Source organism: Rhyacophila brunnea, unplaced genomic scaffold, assembly GCF_057557595.1.
Source record: "Rhyacophila brunnea isolate RB1 unplaced genomic scaffold, BYU_Rbru_1.0 scaffold_15, whole genome shotgun sequence".
NCBI lineage: Eukaryota > Metazoa > Arthropoda > Insecta > Trichoptera > Rhyacophilidae > Rhyacophila > Rhyacophila brunnea.
In genome coordinates this window covers 34,500,520-34,518,488 of record NW_028232806.1, presented here as the reverse complement: position 1 = coordinate 34,518,488, position 17,969 = coordinate 34,500,520, and the positions used below count along the sequence as shown (strand labels likewise).

The 17,969-nt window shown below is 28.7% G+C and overlaps 1 protein-coding gene across 1 annotated transcript in view; it reads right to left on the bottom strand.

Moving 5' to 3' along the window:
* Window positions 1–16,288, bottom strand: part of Nox (NADPH oxidase) — a 202,229-nt gene extending 185,941 nt beyond the window's left edge. The window contains exon 1 of the mRNA XM_085942785.1: window positions 16,144–16,288. The gene's annotated coding sequence lies outside the window, so the exon portion shown is untranslated. The remainder of the gene's footprint in view (window positions 1–16,143) is intronic.
* Between the last annotated feature and the right edge of the window lie 1,681 nt (window positions 16,289–17,969).

The following is a 17,969-nucleotide window of genomic DNA, read 5'->3' as shown; positions in this document are numbered from 1 at the left end:
ATGAGATGTTTTCAAATTATGTATATTCAGTATTTATAGAATGTTACATTCTGAAATCTTGTGTCTTAAAAAGAAATTACTTTATTAAAATATTATGTAAAACACTATATGTACTGCTGTACGAAAGATGCATTTTTTTGTAAGCTAAGTTTATTAAAAAAGGTAAAAAAATATTAAGTTGGCAAATATGCAGATAATCATCATGCATTTGATTTTATATGCTCACTCAACTCAACTCTACTGTGGTTTGAATCCAGGAATATTTAGGTGATAAATTAGTATTTTACAACCTACAGAAAATGAATCATGGCCGAGTCTTAATAAATTATAGTTTCTTTATCAAACTGCTTGTAATACTCAGTCAAATATAACATCAATATTAAAATATAAGCCAATAAAACAGATCGTTCAAAGATTCAATCAGTCTGAGTCATAACATGTTACTGAAAATGAGTAAATTTCTATATTATTTTTTGTGCTAACTTATCTAAAACACCGTTCTACTTTGAACAAACTCATAAATTTAACGAAAATTAAGTGGTACCTACCTAATCTATTTATCAAATACCAATTTGTTTACGACTAAACTTTTTTTTTCTTTCTCTTGTACGACTATATATTATTATAGTATTATTTTAATATCGGGTAAAATTTACGATATTTTTCCAAGTGCTTCATCAAACAAACAGGTAGGAGTAGTGTATAAATGTTTATGTAGATACCTACTTCAAATAAATCAAAATATTTCAACGAGAAAACATTAAATTATAAGGTCACTCTTATTAATTGACAAGGTTTTTGAGAAATTTCTGCGCTTGACTGATCTTTAAGGCTATCCCATTGACGCATCTCTGATTTTACGTTTAATTTTTACGCATATAAACGATATATAAAATTACTTTTTTTATTCAACGAATAATAAATTTACAATATGTAAGAATGTAACTTTCTAATTATTGAATATACATAATTTTGAAAATACTTCTGAGAAAATATATTATAACTAGGTTTCAGTGGCGGATGGTGGACATATGCTGATAAGATCCCCCATAAATAGTGCACACTAAACTTTGTCAGTCATACGTTTTGTTTTTATTGAAATAACACCACTGATGGTGTTGGTTAGTTTTTCAAATTTAATTAAACCCTACGAAACCCAAGCCATAAAAGATAATAGTTAAAAAATTCTCGTCTATCTATAAAATATCTAAATTATACAATTAAATCATACATAACTTTGGATACTTTACAGATAAAATACTTTTATTTATCTATAATAGTTTAGTTTAGGCAGGCATAATGATTTTTTTAAAATAAACCTAAAATATGTGCTCAATCCAACGAAAACAAATAAGTATGAATGAAAAAGTGCGCACAATTTTGTCGTATTGCACAAAATATACTATAATTATTATGGTTTGGTTTAGGCAGGGTTTCATTCGTTTTTAAAAACTAACCAACAGCATCTGTAAATTATTGTAGTCTTAGTTCAATAAAAACAAAAAAGTATGACTAATAAAGTTTATTGTGCACTATTTATGGCGGATCTCAAAAGCCTACATCTATCCTTTGCTACTGCTATTTAAATATTTTTTTTGAGCGAGCCCCGTAATCAAAAATATCTGTCTGCTTCAGATAATAATTTTGAAACATTTAAGCCCTATTTGTTAGCACCTATTTTTAAATATTTTTGGATAATTACATATTTTTACATATTCTAGGTTTAAGCACATATTTTCACATAAACACAAAATTTCAACTTCAATCACTACGCCTTCAACCCGTGATAACTAGGTGGGGAACTTTGAAAAATTTAGAAAAATTATAAGAAATTATGGAGATGCTTGATGAGGAAGATTCGAACTCTATTTCAATAGCAAAAGAAATAATGGGAAACCGTTCAATAAAAAATGAATTGGCATTCATCACTTCAAATTATGATCATCTGGTAAACACAATTGAAATGTCAGAATCATCCTACGAAGTCAATAGTGGAGCAAATTAATATTTTAAACAATACTGCTGCTAAAATATGAAATGTTCATGGACCAATTGGAATAAAAATACGTACAAAATTAAATAGTGTATTAAATAAAAATACTGGACTTCAAACGCTGCAGAATATTAAAGCTGTTTTGGAAAATCCATCAGATGCCTCAGATGTTTCAATTTTTCTACTTCAGAAATAGTTTCATTTACATATGCAATAATGACATCTGTAGAAGTGTAAAGAAATTTTTCTATGTATAAAAATTTGCTATGATCAAATCGTCAAAGATTCACTTTCGAAAATTTGAAGCATTATTTTATTATTTATTGTAATAATGCGATTTCTGTTCGTGAATAAATAATTAATTAAACTGTTGAAATATATTATATGATTTATTGTCATACGAGTACATAAATATTTAGCACCTATTTTTGTTTTTTAGCACATAATTGTGAAATTTTATTAACATATTTTCCAATTATATCTACATATTTTAGGTACCTCGTATTCATTTTTAGCACCTAAAAATCCTAAGCCTAATTGAACGTAGTTATGCAGAATGTAGCCAGTCCACAATAATGTCGAGCTGAGATAATGGCACTTTAGCAACAACATGATATTAACAATGTATGTAAAATGTAAAATTGTAAATAGTATTTTATTTTAAGAATATTTTTTTGCGGCTTGGCTATTTTCACTAGAACGTAGTGAAAACCTTCTCGCATCTGATCTATATCATATCACATTTTTTGTGGACTGGCTACTTTCTGCATAACCATGTCCAATTATAACCAATAGAAAAAATCTTTTTGAAAAAGTAAGACCACAGGAATCAAACTTGCATCTCTCGAGTTTCTTGCTGATTTTTTAAAATTAATTGATATAAACAGCATTCAAAATCATACAGTGACAGTATTCATACTATTATATGAGAGACACGATGTCTTGAAAATTACCTCTACAACGAATTCAAAAATACCGTATGAAATTAAGCTGGTTTTTTCGTACCATGATCATATGTCGTTTATAAAAAAAATATACTTACTTAAATTTGGTGTCTGATGCGTGGTTCTAGTATACCCTTAATACGTTATGACAATATCAGTTTTGTATGAGTTTATGACTTTCCTATAAAATATTATTTGCTATTTTCTATTTTGATGTAATATATAGATAAAAGATGGGCATGAATTCGTAATATATCATATATATAATTTGTGGTGTCTACAGCAATAGAACAATAGCTTTTTCGTAATAATTCTTCTGATATTTATTTTTTTATGATCTCTTCAAATTTAACATGATTAACAATCATTTATAATAATAAGATAACAATTATCTCATAATATATTAACTAACTGACTTTAATATGTAGAATTTTAATTATATAATTTAGAGTTTAGACGAAAAATAAAATTTATTAGTTAACTACTTATATTTTATTTTGTAACTGTAAAGGATAGATATATTTTCTAGGAATGGATAGAATGAAAGTAAACTGGTGTAATTGATTGATTTGGCTTTATACTAAAAAATTTAAATGTGACACTCCAATCGTAATTCTCTTTATCAATTCAATCATAAAAATAATTTAACCACATAATATTATCTCAATATTATTTTGTTTAGTTATGATTTGGACTAATTTTTTTTAAATGGTGCCATACTTAATGGGTAAATTGTATAGCAGACAACCTCTTCCTATACAAAAGTATTTTAATATGCTTTTTTGTATTGTGGATGGAAAGATGATTTTTTACCATTATAAATTTGATATTACATACATGAAAAAATAAGAGTCTAGCTAAGACGATTCGGCGCCGGGACAACTGGGCGCTACGTAATCGAATGAAATTTTAAGATGAATAAACGTTCGTGAATTATAGGTAGGTACTTTTAAAATCTATATTTAATATTTAATACATGGCAAGAATTTAAATATGTTTAAGTTCTTACGAGAAAAGAGTTCTTTAATTTTTATATAAAGCATAATAATTATAAAACCACAACACAATTATTAATTATGTTAAGAGCAAAATCAATTAAAACTACTAGGTAGTAGATAGAAACTTAATAAACTTTCAAATCGTAACGAACGTTATTTCATTCGACAGTGCGGCGCCCACTTGTCCTGGCGTCCAGCTGTCCAAGTGCCGAAAAATATATGGTAGGTAAACGGAATGCACACATAAAGTCTGCCTCATGACAAAAGAATAAGTCTAAACAGATCGTCCTTAATACATATTTTGAAATTAAATTCGTTGCAGACAACATTTTAAATGGATAAAGTTGTATGTTCGGTATATTATGAGTGCAAACGCTGCTCAAAGAAATATGAGTATTGAAAAATTACCTGAAAGTGAACGTTGACAAAAATTAAAATATTCTAGTTTATATTATTATCTTTAAATTGATACCAGAATTTAAAGAGTCCTGGGTTTTTATAGAAACAGTATGGTATTCTTATTAATATTGTATAGTTCTAATTTAATTATGATATTTACTTATCTATGCAATGAACTCAAAACGAAGAAGTAAGTTTAAGTACTTTGGGAATAATTTAATACCAACAGCGAGTAAAAAATGCTCATTGGTAAGTATTCAAATAATATTTATGAGAAAGTATTTACTAATCACATTTGAAGTAAATATCGTTTATAGTTATTTGTATCGAATATTCATGAATTTGGCATGCAAACATAGACTAATATCATTTACGTGCAAGGATGGTAACCCTAAATTGCTTTGCCTCCCATATAAAGTTGTTTACTTGTCAAACATCCTAATAATAATGAATATATGTTTTATCTACTAAGACACGTGATTTAAATAGTGATTATTTAGTTTTACAACCGATTTTTTCAATAATATTACTTGCTCAAACATTATTTTATATTAAAACTGGCATTAGTATACTGCCCTTCCAAGGAAGAAGGCAGTAACTCGCAAAATTTGTGAAATTGAGTTATGAATGCCATCCGTTAGGTAATTTTGAAAGCTATATATTCTGTTCTCTTTAAAATCAGTATTATCACTAAAATACCGTTAAAATCCTTAGAGAAATGACTATCTGCTAAAATATTACAAATTTCTTAGAAAAAAGCCAGCAGTTGCACCTATTTATTGCAGTTACTGCTTGTTTATTATTACTTTATTTGTATTTTAACATCCTACTAATAAAAATTATCACCGTTTTTTTACAGTACTAAAGTTTGAAAAAAAACACATTATGTCATTTATCTCGAAAGTGTGTGAGAATCAGTTACTATCTTCTTCCTTAGAAGGGCAGTATACTGACGCTTCAAAATAAATACTTGCCAATGAGTAAAAACTCTGACAGTCGAAATTTAATAACTATTCAAAGTTGTCTATTAATACTTACTTCAAAAATACACGCCATAAATTAGTAATGTTTCATTAACAATGTAAATCGATCATTTCTTTCTCGTTTGTATCTTTTGTAGCATCTGCCAGAGTGTATATGACTTACGTCACTTTGCAAATCCGTCGAATCAATTCACGATGTAATGTTAACATCTCTTAACAACGCCGTAACTCAAGTTGTGTGCGCTGTAAGCGTTGGTAAAGGATTAATATAATATTGTAACAGAATGTTCCAATTCGAGATAGTTCACTAATGGATTAACTATGTAAATTGTTTGTTAAATAGTCTTGTGCTTGCGCCGAGCCGCAATACTTTCTAGTGTAAGTAATAAAAACAAGGTCTACGATAGTAATTTATATTATTTGGATATTTAGAATGTTCGACAGACAGCGATTAAACGGACATATTGTAGACATTAACAAGAAAAATAGCAATAAAGTATGAGAATACTTATATAAAATATAAAATTATAGACTTGTATGCGAAAAGAACAAATTTGTCAACATAATGTTACAAAAAAATAGTTTACCATGGCCTCCACAGAGGGAAGGTTATGTATTATTATTAAGGCTATACTTCAGTTGAGTCATAGCCTAAAAAGATCGTGGCTAGGCGAATCGCGGATTGTGCAAATGACGCGTGCCGAATGAAATATAGTTTGTCATAAAAATCCAACATGCGTCCATTTAATGTTATATTTATTGTTATATTACTAATAATAATAGTATATTCATTGACATGATTTCTTTTTTAAGTAAAGTAAAGTTTTTTAGTCATCTTTACACGATTTAAGAATATTTTCATCCAACGCCATGACCCGACGTCGGTCTCCGATTGGCGAGTCCAGGCGACGAGTGAGAGATTTCGTCGCGCCTACTGTTGAAAATTATTTGCCGTTCTTAATGAAATATATGTTAATTTATTTTTATCAGAAACTAATGTTATGTAAGCAACTTTTTAAATTATTTCCACCCTCACAGTATTACAGAGTCTCGACAGCTTCATTTATATTACATTTAAAAAATATATATATTATAATGAGCAAGTTAAGTTTTGTTGCTGATATTTACATGTTGTCAGCAACTGTAATCAGGCCAGTATTATATATAAATTTACGAGATATTATATAACAAATACAAACGGTAGATTGTATTGTTTTTTTTTAGTTAGATATATTAATTAATATACGTTGCTATGTGAATTAAATTAATATCTTACCTAATTTTAATAACACAACAGTTAGTGAAATGTAATGTGATGTTAGGAATAAAACTAATTAATAATATTACACATAATGCAGTAACAGGGTTAATCCCTTTTTCATAAAATAGATAGGTACTTAAGGCTATACTTCAGTTGAGGCATGGTCTAAAAAGATCGTGACTAGGCGATGCGCGGATTGTGCAAATGACGCGTGCCGAACGAAATATAATTTCGACTACCTCATGGAATAATACACTAACTCTAAATTATCAACTTTTCAGGAGAGCAAAAATACCATTCAAAAAAATGTGTAACACAAGCCGTTTATTATGTGCAAATATTATTTAAATTATAATTTATATCTTTAAATAGAGTATCATTTAAGCATACAATCAACTTTTGCAAGACAATAATTTGGGAAATAATACCCTAAATGTGTTTTTCCACGTTAAGTTTGACAACTAAAATATTACATCTAGATTTGGTGTGATTTTTCCCGTTTATATATTTTTAGAGGGTCTATATATCTATACTTGGTGTGTTTTTCCACGTAATTATTTTATTTTTCATAAAAAAAGTACCACGTAACTTGAGATGGTGTTTTTTTTCATGCTAATTCTGAAAGATAATCTTAAATATCTCGACTTGGAGAGATTTTTGTTTTGAATTTTACGGGGAATGACATACTATGTGCTCTTAGTGTTTTCTCTCTCGATGATATTTGATTAAACCAAAAATATGTTTAGATATTCTGATGAAATATGAAGAGATTTTTTAATTAAACAATATTTTATCGCAATAAATTGTATTTTAACCATTCAGTCAGTTTCAGGAAATTGTTTTACAGAACATAATACGAGTATTATAGTAAAATAATTGCAAAGTTACTTAATGAATATTCCACTCAACATAATAATGATTGGTAGTATAAATTAAGAAATGATAGGATAGTTTGTTACCTATATATTTTACGTAAATTACGTTGCAGCATTATAAACGTTATGTAAATTAAACTTTTTAAATTAAGTATAGGAAAACTATCAACAAATATACAACTGTATTCTTAAAATTAGATTTAAAATATGTAAAAATAGTACTTATAAGACTTCTATACTTCTATGCAGCTACTTATTTCTATCGCACCTCACTTAGCTGTTTGTAGATGCCAAAGGTAACAATTAATAGCCATCCTATCATGAACAGTGAGATTATAGATGGCATATTATTTTCTTTTATAATGAAAGACTCATACTTCACTTTGTGACACAGTTAAAACTTTTGTAAATCAAAACATGCTGTAACAGTTTTAATGTGATTTTCTTTTGCACGATTTATATCACCCTGTTTCATCTCTCTCGAACGTTCTGTAAATAATAAATGTTGCTGATAATCACTTTATTTTTTATTAAATATTTAATTTACTCAATTATTGTTTCCGTTCCTGTTCAGACGAAGAAATACGAGAAAAATATGCCTTTATATTGGCGTTCAGTAGCAATTGGAAATTGATATTATTTTGATCCAAATCATATGCTATATTGGGGAAACATTTTCACCATATTCAAATTCTCGTCTTAATATTCTTTTTAGCTATTTTTTCTAACATAGTGGGATTCTTTTCTTATGAAATATATTATTAACATGTTCAATTACACTATTTTTTTGCTTCCTTGAGTGCATGAGAACGGTTGTTGTACCTGCCTTGACTATACAATAGCAATTCTGACTCTTCCTTTTTTTTAAAGCACTCACCACCCACATATTTGAAATTGAAAGTGTTTGTAAAAACATATTTTTACATACTTTTATTATTTCGTTATTGCATGACAAACCATAAATAAGTGCTTTTAAACGTCTTAAAGAAGCTGGTAGTTTTTGGGTTTTCTCAGAAGTGTTTTTCAAAATCATGTAAGTATGTTCAATAATTGGAATGTTTTGTTACATTATTAATTTTTCTGACAAATTTTACCAGAATTGTTTTTAAAAAGACATCTTCAGTAAAAAAAAAACTTACATTATATATGCGTATATTTAAATTTTTTATTTATTATCAAGAATTAATAGAAAAACGAAATTATGAAAATAGTTCACTTTAAAATTGGGCACCCCATAATGTGGCGTAAAGAATTGTGGAAATAAGTCTAAATAACGTGAATTTTAGATATTATACATGATAATAATATTATAATTTGTATTTATAAGGAACGGAGTGATTCGTCAGATTTAGTACATAGTCATTATATATTTTCTTAATACCTATATACTCAGAGAAAAACAATATTGTACCTACTAACTGACATAATATGTTATAATTACTTTCTTAAATAAACTATTTCACATATTCAACGAATAATTCACAAGATTTTGAGAAGAATGTAACATTCCACATATTGAACATATATAACTATACCCACTAGAGAGCCGGGCGGCGGTTAGTAATTAAGGTAATTATATTCCTTGATTTAATACACAAATACCGATAGTCAATAATAACGCAGTAAGCATTTCATGTATGACCTACTCGTTTAAATTGTCGCAATTAGACAACACGCTCGTAGCATAATTATTGGTTAATGCAACAGTTGGCGCGATACCAGTAGTTATACGGGTTCAAATCCTTCGCTTCAAGCTTCGTATTTTTTTTTTCAAATATGATTTTTCAAGTAGGTATAAATATATCTGATATGTTTTCACGTTATGTATGTTCTATAATTACTTTCGTTTAAATTTAGCGTCATAGGGATATATTTCAATGTAATGTTTTTAGCTTGTAATCCTAAATATTGAAATATGGACATTTAGTTTAAATAAAACAAAATAACAGATAATATTATTATATAGCCAAAGGCCGCAAAAACTATTGCATTTTACACGAATACTCACTGCAAATTCCTCAACTCGATGAAATTTTCCTTCTTATGACCACCAATAACTGGTTTTTGGTGAAAATAATTCCTCCGCACCTCTAAATGTCATTAAAAACTCGTTTTAAGCACAAAATAAACATGTTTTGTTTACATTACCAGCAATTTACTAGTACGCTGTTTCAATGTCAAGAAGACGATGCAACTGATTTATTAATACTATTAAAATATTAACGGATACAAAATCGGAAGACAAAACGGCCCCTCATTAAATCAATATAAACGATTACTTTCATATAACAACCTAAATACTGTATTAAAAATAATATATTGACTAATTAATTTATTATTAGTGGTGAGTAGGGAATCCAATCCCGAGGCAAAATTCTGATCCCGGGATTTCGGGATTACAATTTGACAATCCCGGGATCCCGGGACTGGTCCCGGGATAGGCATTTTTCCATTGTTAATATAATTTTTTTATATTTACAAATGACATTGATAAAATCGGTCAAAAATAAATCTAGTATAATTTATACTATTTAAGACATTTATTGTTAATATTGTATACGTTCAATTTTGGAAATACAAAAGTTTTAATGGAGTAAATAATATTGTAATATAAATAATAATGTGAATTTAATATGAGATTGCTGTTTCTGAGAGTAAAGACTTAATGAATGGGTTAGCGAGATTTAAAATAGTAAAGCAAGTCATGGTGTACTTATGGCCTTCCCGCTTCATAAATCTAATTAGTCAACCAAATATGAAACTGCCGTAAAACGTATGAGATCATAGTGGAATTACTTTGTTAATAGTGCGAAGTATTGTTTTTCCAATATTTCTCATTTTTATTAATTTATGTGAAAAAATAAAATGAATCGGCAACTTACACATGGGTATAAATCAAACTTCATTCAAACTCAGTTTATTTCTAATGTAGTTATTTGTTATTAAAAATATTTTTTCTGTTTTCGTTTTTATTTTATTTTCCATAAAAAATGATAAAAAAATCAATCCCGAAAGTTTCGGGATTATGTTTATCAATCCCGGGATTCATATGTATCGAAAATAGGTCGGGATCCCGGGATCCAGGGATTGGAATCCCTAGTCGTGAGGTGCTAAATAAAATGGTGCAGGATTCCTATTTTTTTTTTAAATCCTAGTTACACACACCCACTTCTAAAGCACATAATATACTAATAAACTAATTAAATAAACATTCGTTATTTTCTTTTACATATTCGATCATTTGTGCTATTAACGGGTAATTACCATATTTTTTCACTTTTCTAGGAGTGTCCCAGGAGAATCTTCCCAAGATCTTGGTTGACGTACACTAGAGTATATGTACCTAATGTTCATAATATACTACGTATACGAAAAGGTTTGTGGAACCAATTTTTGTCTCATTTTATCTTACTCATAGAAATATTGCTGTGTCATAGAAGCACAGAACAGATAATAAATAGAATTCCGATAGGCTATATTCAATACACTACATTTTGATGCAGGGTTTTGAATGTATGAGTGTCCTACTAAAATGACACATGCATTATGCACGTGAAATAGTGTGTGTAATACATCAATATTAAATGAGCGTCAATGAATACCGAGAGCAGTAGTCAGTATTCGACGTATGACGTATTCTTGTCACGTGTTTAAGTTTATTCCGGATTCTTCCTTACTCGACATCGGTTACCTGCTACTCCTTACCCGTTAGGTATTTCAGTTCCCATTATATCTGAGTTCCCTGCATAGAAGCATTGGTATACAGAATACACCGTCGTATAGAAAATCTCAATACTAAAGTAGACCAGCAAAATAGGTCAAATATAATATCTGACTGATATAGCCCTTATTGCAATGTTAGTACAGTAAATTTTTGACTACATATACCATATATATATATTATTATAATAAACATCCAACGTTACAGCTTAAGACGTGTAAGCAGAATATAACAATAAAATATCAATAAATTTACGTATATTTGAAAATTGATCATAATTATTGTAATGTGAAGTTTAAAACTATTTTTACTACTTTCTAAAGATATTAATTAAAATGTATATTAGATATAATCTTTTAAACACTGCAACAGGCCTAGAGGCCCAATTAAAGTAGTGTAGTTTAACAATAGCGTATTTAGTAATATTAGTATAGGTAATAGAAGTGAAACAATGACAAACACTCAGGCTGTGAGAAAACCGTATAAATATATTGTGTCCTCACCGGGATCGAACCCGGAGCTCTCGAATAAAAGACCAGCGCCTTACGCACTGCACCACGGAATATTCGTTGATAGAGCGACCGTATCTCAAACTGTGGGTCACGGATGCGATCCCGCAACTGGCAAAAATGCGTTTAATCCAGAGCAAAGATCCGTTGAGTTGGGAGAATGGCTAACAACTACTTATGCCATCATTTATGTTTAATTCTAAAGTTGTCAAAAGATTTAACATATTTTTATTATATTAAATTTAGTCGACGCCGATTCAATGAGCAAAGAAGCGTCCTCATTTAGGGCGATACCGTATTTACAATATGTTTATGATTGTTTTAGATTAAAAATATTTTTTATTTTACATGATTTTTTTGTGCCCATATAAAGTTTGCAAAGTAAAGCTCGGCTGGAGAGCTTTTGGCCGCCTGAATAATGTCTTCTAAACTGACCTCCCACTGTGCCCAAAGGGCAAAGTGTTCAACCCGTGTGTGCTTCCCGTAATCACATAATATACGTGTGAAACGTGGACTCTAAGTAAAAAAGAGATCCAGAAACTTAGAAACAGAGAGGTGCATGCTGGGCATAACGCGAAAGGACAAAAAGATGAACGAGTGGATAAGGACAAGGGTTTGCGATGTAATAGAGTTCGTTAAAGGCCTCAAATAGAAATGGGCTGGACACATAGCTCGAAGAAGAGACAATCGTTGGACATATCGGCTCATCAGGTGATACCCAAGAGGTACAAAACGTTCTTAAGGTAGACCTAGAGGCCGTTAAATCGATGAAATGATAAAGTTCTGCGGAAGTATGTACGTGGCAACGCACAGAACCGAGAGAAGTGAAATCAGCTTAGAGAGGCCTTCATCCAGCAGTGGATACACCTAAAGTGTGTTTTTGAAAACGTTTTTTTATATATTTAACGCTCAATACGAGGCGTAGATTGTCTTCAGAACAACATCTTCAATTAATTAACAGTTTACAAAATACATCATAGGAAAAATTAAATATGATAATGGTGACGATAATGGTGTGTGCACATTATATTTTTTTTAAAAAATGACAGTTTTTGTTTAGCGACCGTGTTGAATGTGTCTTAATATCCGACAAAAAACGGCGACTTGAAATTAAATTTAATGTTTACAAAATAAAAATAATAACAAAAAAATTGCAGTAATTTTCGTTTTTGCTTCGGCACATTTTTTCTGATTTTCTCACGTATGCGCCGATTGGCACGAAACCAATTATAAATTATTATTTTCAAACAAAATTACCGCAAAATGTAAACTGTGAATAATAATTAATAATATTTATTACATCATTTGCAATTTAAACGTGACGATCTAAAAATAAATTATTTCAACTTGAAACTGCAGCTAATTATTAATTAATACCTAATCATTAATAATCTACTACATTTTACTGATTCTGTATTTTCTATCAGGGTCCTCGAGTTCTGGTTTTTTTATCTATATAAAACTTTAATAAAAAAATATTCACTGTTGTAGTCTAGCAATGCTCAATTTTTGCAAAAAGATTTATTCTATCCAAGTTTAAATTACGATTCTAGAAAAAAATCATTATGTAAAATCATAGTCATTTATACTATATTCAACATTTTTTTCAAAAACTTGAATTAACTGAAAAAAATTGGAATAAATCAATTTCATTTTTAGTTAAAAATAATATTAACTGTTAAAATGATGTATACAAAATTATAAATAATATAATATTTTGTACATAAATAATTTGGAACCCCCAGAAACATATCAAGATATTTTCTAATAAATAAATAATACCTACCTTCATATATTTAAGTAGTTTCAAAATTATGTAAGTATGTTTATTAAAGAATGTTACATTCTTAAATCTTGTGATTTTTTGTTGAATAGCTTATTATATTATTGTGTTAAGAATGATAAGTAAAATAATTCAATATTCAGTATATTGTAATATTTTTACTAAACATACAATGTTATTGATTTGCTAGGTATCCCCCAACTGTCAAAATTTCTCCCCTAACCAATGAAAATGTAGGTATGTAAATAATATTATTTAATTGCCAAATAAAATCCTAAAAAGTACAATTTTAAGGCAAGTCGAACAACGATAAGTTCGTCTTAATAAACTTAGTTTTCAAAAAAGTATTAAATTGTTCTAAAAAAAATTGATTTCAATGTGACAAACCCCTAGTTTAGACGTGTTAATATAAATTTAATTATTCACCAGCTGTATATAAAACTAAAATCAACGCTATCCATAAAAAAATATAATGAAGCTGTCAAACGGTTGCATGATATACCTCGTAATTATTGTAATTAAGAAAACTGTTCATATTATTAACAAAATGCTGACAAGTTTTAAAACAGTTAATTCCAGGAAAAAATCCAAAAAGCTGATTAGACGAAAACATTTTTGACGTTACTACACTCGATTCCAACGTGAAATGATTGGTTGGTAGACTAGTATGAGATTATTCTCATAGACAGACAAATTACCAATATACCCTGTAAAGTTCTGTATCGTCTTTCTGTTCCTCAATTTACACACAAATTCCTTCGTATTCCTTAGTATTCCCAGCTACTTTACGTTACGTTATTTGGAAGAGTGTCTTAAAACTTCTACCTACTCGCAATACGGTTTAAACGTCTAATGTGTCAGAATGAATTAAGTAGGGAAGCAAGTGTATTAAAATTTTAAAAATTAAAACTATTATTAAATTTAAAAAAATTGTTACTTACTACTGTTAGTTTCTTTCAAAAGAAAAAAAGCGGGGCAAAATATTCCTGATATTATTTAATTAGCTATGTGTTGTTAGGTTTTTTTTTTTAATCAACGTGTCTATCCCATAAATTGCTAAAAATTCATTAAAACAATCACTGTTGATGCCCATATGGTCCATCCTGAATTAAATGACATATTATGTCCTACTTTCTTTAACGATTTGTATGTAATTATTATGTATATTCCATCGAATTTATCATTACTTTTTAAATTAAAAAATATCCCACTTAACATATTGCTATAAATATGTTTGCTGCAATGAAATGATTTTAGATTTACGTCATGATTATCGTCAGTAAGATTAGTTTTATATACTACATACATATTAATTTATTATATTTAACATGATTTCACAGCTTTTCCGTAAAAAGCTAAGCGTATTACAAATTAATATATTTATACAAAAATATAAATAAAAATCATACTTGAATAATTTTGCATAATTGCAAAGACTTAAATAGATTAATTTGTAAGTAGTTCAATATTATGTAATTTAATTCAATATACTCTTGAGAGTCCTGAGTGTTAGATTCAAAGTTATATCAAAGTCTTCGTATATATTTTAAGATACACAATTATGTAATTATTTTATATAAACTAACTAAGAGTACACATTATTAAAATTCGTTATTTTTATTTTCAATTCTCTATATAATAATGGAAATATTAATAGTGTGTTTATATCGCATACAATCTTTCTATATCAGATGAGATCTGTAACATTATACTTTTGTAATCTCCTATACCTTCAGGGAGATTTTTAATTCAGAATTCAATCGAGATTTATACTGGTTTTTAAATCCCGGATATACTCAAAATTTATTTCAGACGGAACCTTAAAATATAAAACAAAGTACGTCAACTTATTTAAATTACTGTAACCTCAATTAATAATAAACTTTAAACTACGCATACGTAATTATGTACCTATAAATGGGTAACTATGAAGAAATTCATTTATTTATGTACTTAAATCTAATTTTTTTATAGTGTTAACTTTCAATGCATGGTGGAATTGCATTGTATTATTTGATTAATTATTTGTTTAATTAAATAAAACACAATTTTATAGTACTTATTCCACTTAATTAATTAAATTTTGGACCGGTTTCGTCCTCCTCAAAGGGACATTATCAATATAATTAAAAAAGTGGAATAAGTACAATAAAGTTGTGTTTTATTTAATTTAACAACCAATTAATCAAATAATACTTAAATCTAGTTAATATTAAATACGTTAATTTAATTTAATTATAAATGATCTTTAAATTGGGTTAATAATTCAGTTAAATCACTTTTATTTTCAGTACACTATTCTGAGTTACTTATAACACTTTTACTTTTATAGTTATATATTTTTTACAGTAATTATTTGATAAATTATTTAAAATTGTCTTTGAATTTATGGTATACAAATATTATGATAAATGCAATAATTAGTTGATACTATATATATAATTATTTTTATACAGTAACTGTAATCCGTTTAAGAATAAAAAAATATATTATTATTATATTCTAAAAAAGTTGTTTAATTATTAGTTTATTTATTAACATTAATGGATTCACTCAATTTTTGGAAAATATATTTAAATCTTATTTTGTTCTAATACACAAGTATTTTTATGTGGCTTATAATTAATTATGTGTAATTATTATAATCAGCACAATTTAAAATTATTATATTCCATACTTAAAACGTTTCGCAGTTATTTAAAAAAAATATTTTGCAGGCGCCAAAATTTAAACTTTTGAAAATAGAAATTGTTCTTTTTTTGAACGCGAAAATTCGAAGCGGGGGATATAATATAATCACGCGGCAAAGTTACGTGTACACTAAAGTCAGTGGGGCGAACGCCGAGTTACCTGACGCGAAATAACAGCACCAGGCTACCACTGGTGGGGCATTACGCTGCATAAGTAAAGCAAGGGAGCGATTACGGCCTCTGATACGCCATGTTATGTAATGTCTTGTCGCTAGTATGTAGATCAGTGGTTTAATGAGGGGGGCTGACCAGTACAGAAGTGGCATAAACCATATTTTCTATCTTGAGCTAACTATATATTATAATACTTACAGCACAGTACTGCCGAAGAACCAGATTATATCATGAATAACACATGACTATGCACAGACTCAAATATTACAATATTATGATACTGTCCTAAGGAAAATAACGTACCTACTGAAAGCACTATGTGTGCAGAATTCAATTAGATGCAATTCAAATTCAAATTTATTTGAACATACATTATTTTGAAAACACTTCTGAGAAAATATATTATAAACCAAAAGAAAAAATCTTTTTGAAAAAAGTAAGGAATCGAACCTGCATCTCTTGGGTTTCGCGCCCGTGCACATTGACCACAATGCTAAAGGCGCCGTACTTAATTGCGAAAAAATTTAATTAATGGCTCTTATAATACTCCTAAAGCAATTTTCCTAATTGAGCTACTATTGGCGATCGGCTTTTGTATTTGAAATCAAAGTAGGCATCACTTGGATTACTAACCAACGTCAAATTCTTAAATCTTGTGAATTATTCCTCGAATAAAAAAAAACATACTGTGAACATTACAAATTATAAATTTAAGACGTTCACAACATGACGTTTAAAAACAAAATAGTATTAAAACAGTGTACCGAAGAAAGAAATATATGCAGTCTCAAAAGAACAGTATGACAAGTAAATAGGTACAAAATTATAAAAATTATAAAGCATCGAAGCACACCGAATGAGCTAAGTGGACCCTATTTTAAGAATTTATAAAACAACGCCCACCTATACTCATACTCACGTAGGTGGAATATATCAACATCCGAAGCGATTTGGTCAAACAGAGTTAACAGAGTTATTACCCTCCCAATTGGCATCGCCAATGGCAAGTTAGTTCTGTACCTTGTGAGAACAAACAACTACTGATGCTCCCGATTTCTAAAATAGTTGTCAGGGACACACGATGGCGGATTTAGGGACGTGGTTGTCTAACGCACCGAAAAAATTAAACACCCAATAAAATTACATCCTTTACTTATAAATAATTAATATTTAAATTGATAGTGATGACACTATTAATAATATTAGCGGTTTGTTTTTTGTATACAAATACGTATTTGCTAGAGTGGTTATGTTATGGTCCCCTTTGATTTTATTTGCAGGGGGTTTGTTAGTGTATTGTATTGTTGTATTGAATTGTAATTTAGAAATGTAAAAATTTAAATTGACTATCTGACACTTATTTTTTATAAAATATACATAGAAGTATTTATACAACTATGTTAATATTTACGGAAAATTATTTAGCGCTCCGGTTCGTATTTTTTTCCACTTCGAGCACTGCGAATGTGTCTAGATAAAACACAACCAGGGAACACAAAAAATAAAATAAGTGGGTCACCTCCTGGGTGTGGCTGTTGAAACGTATAATTCTTGAATGTAGATAAATTTAGGATGAACATACACACTTGTTAAAGATTTTTTTATTTTCAATAGATACCTACGTTTGTATTCAATAAAG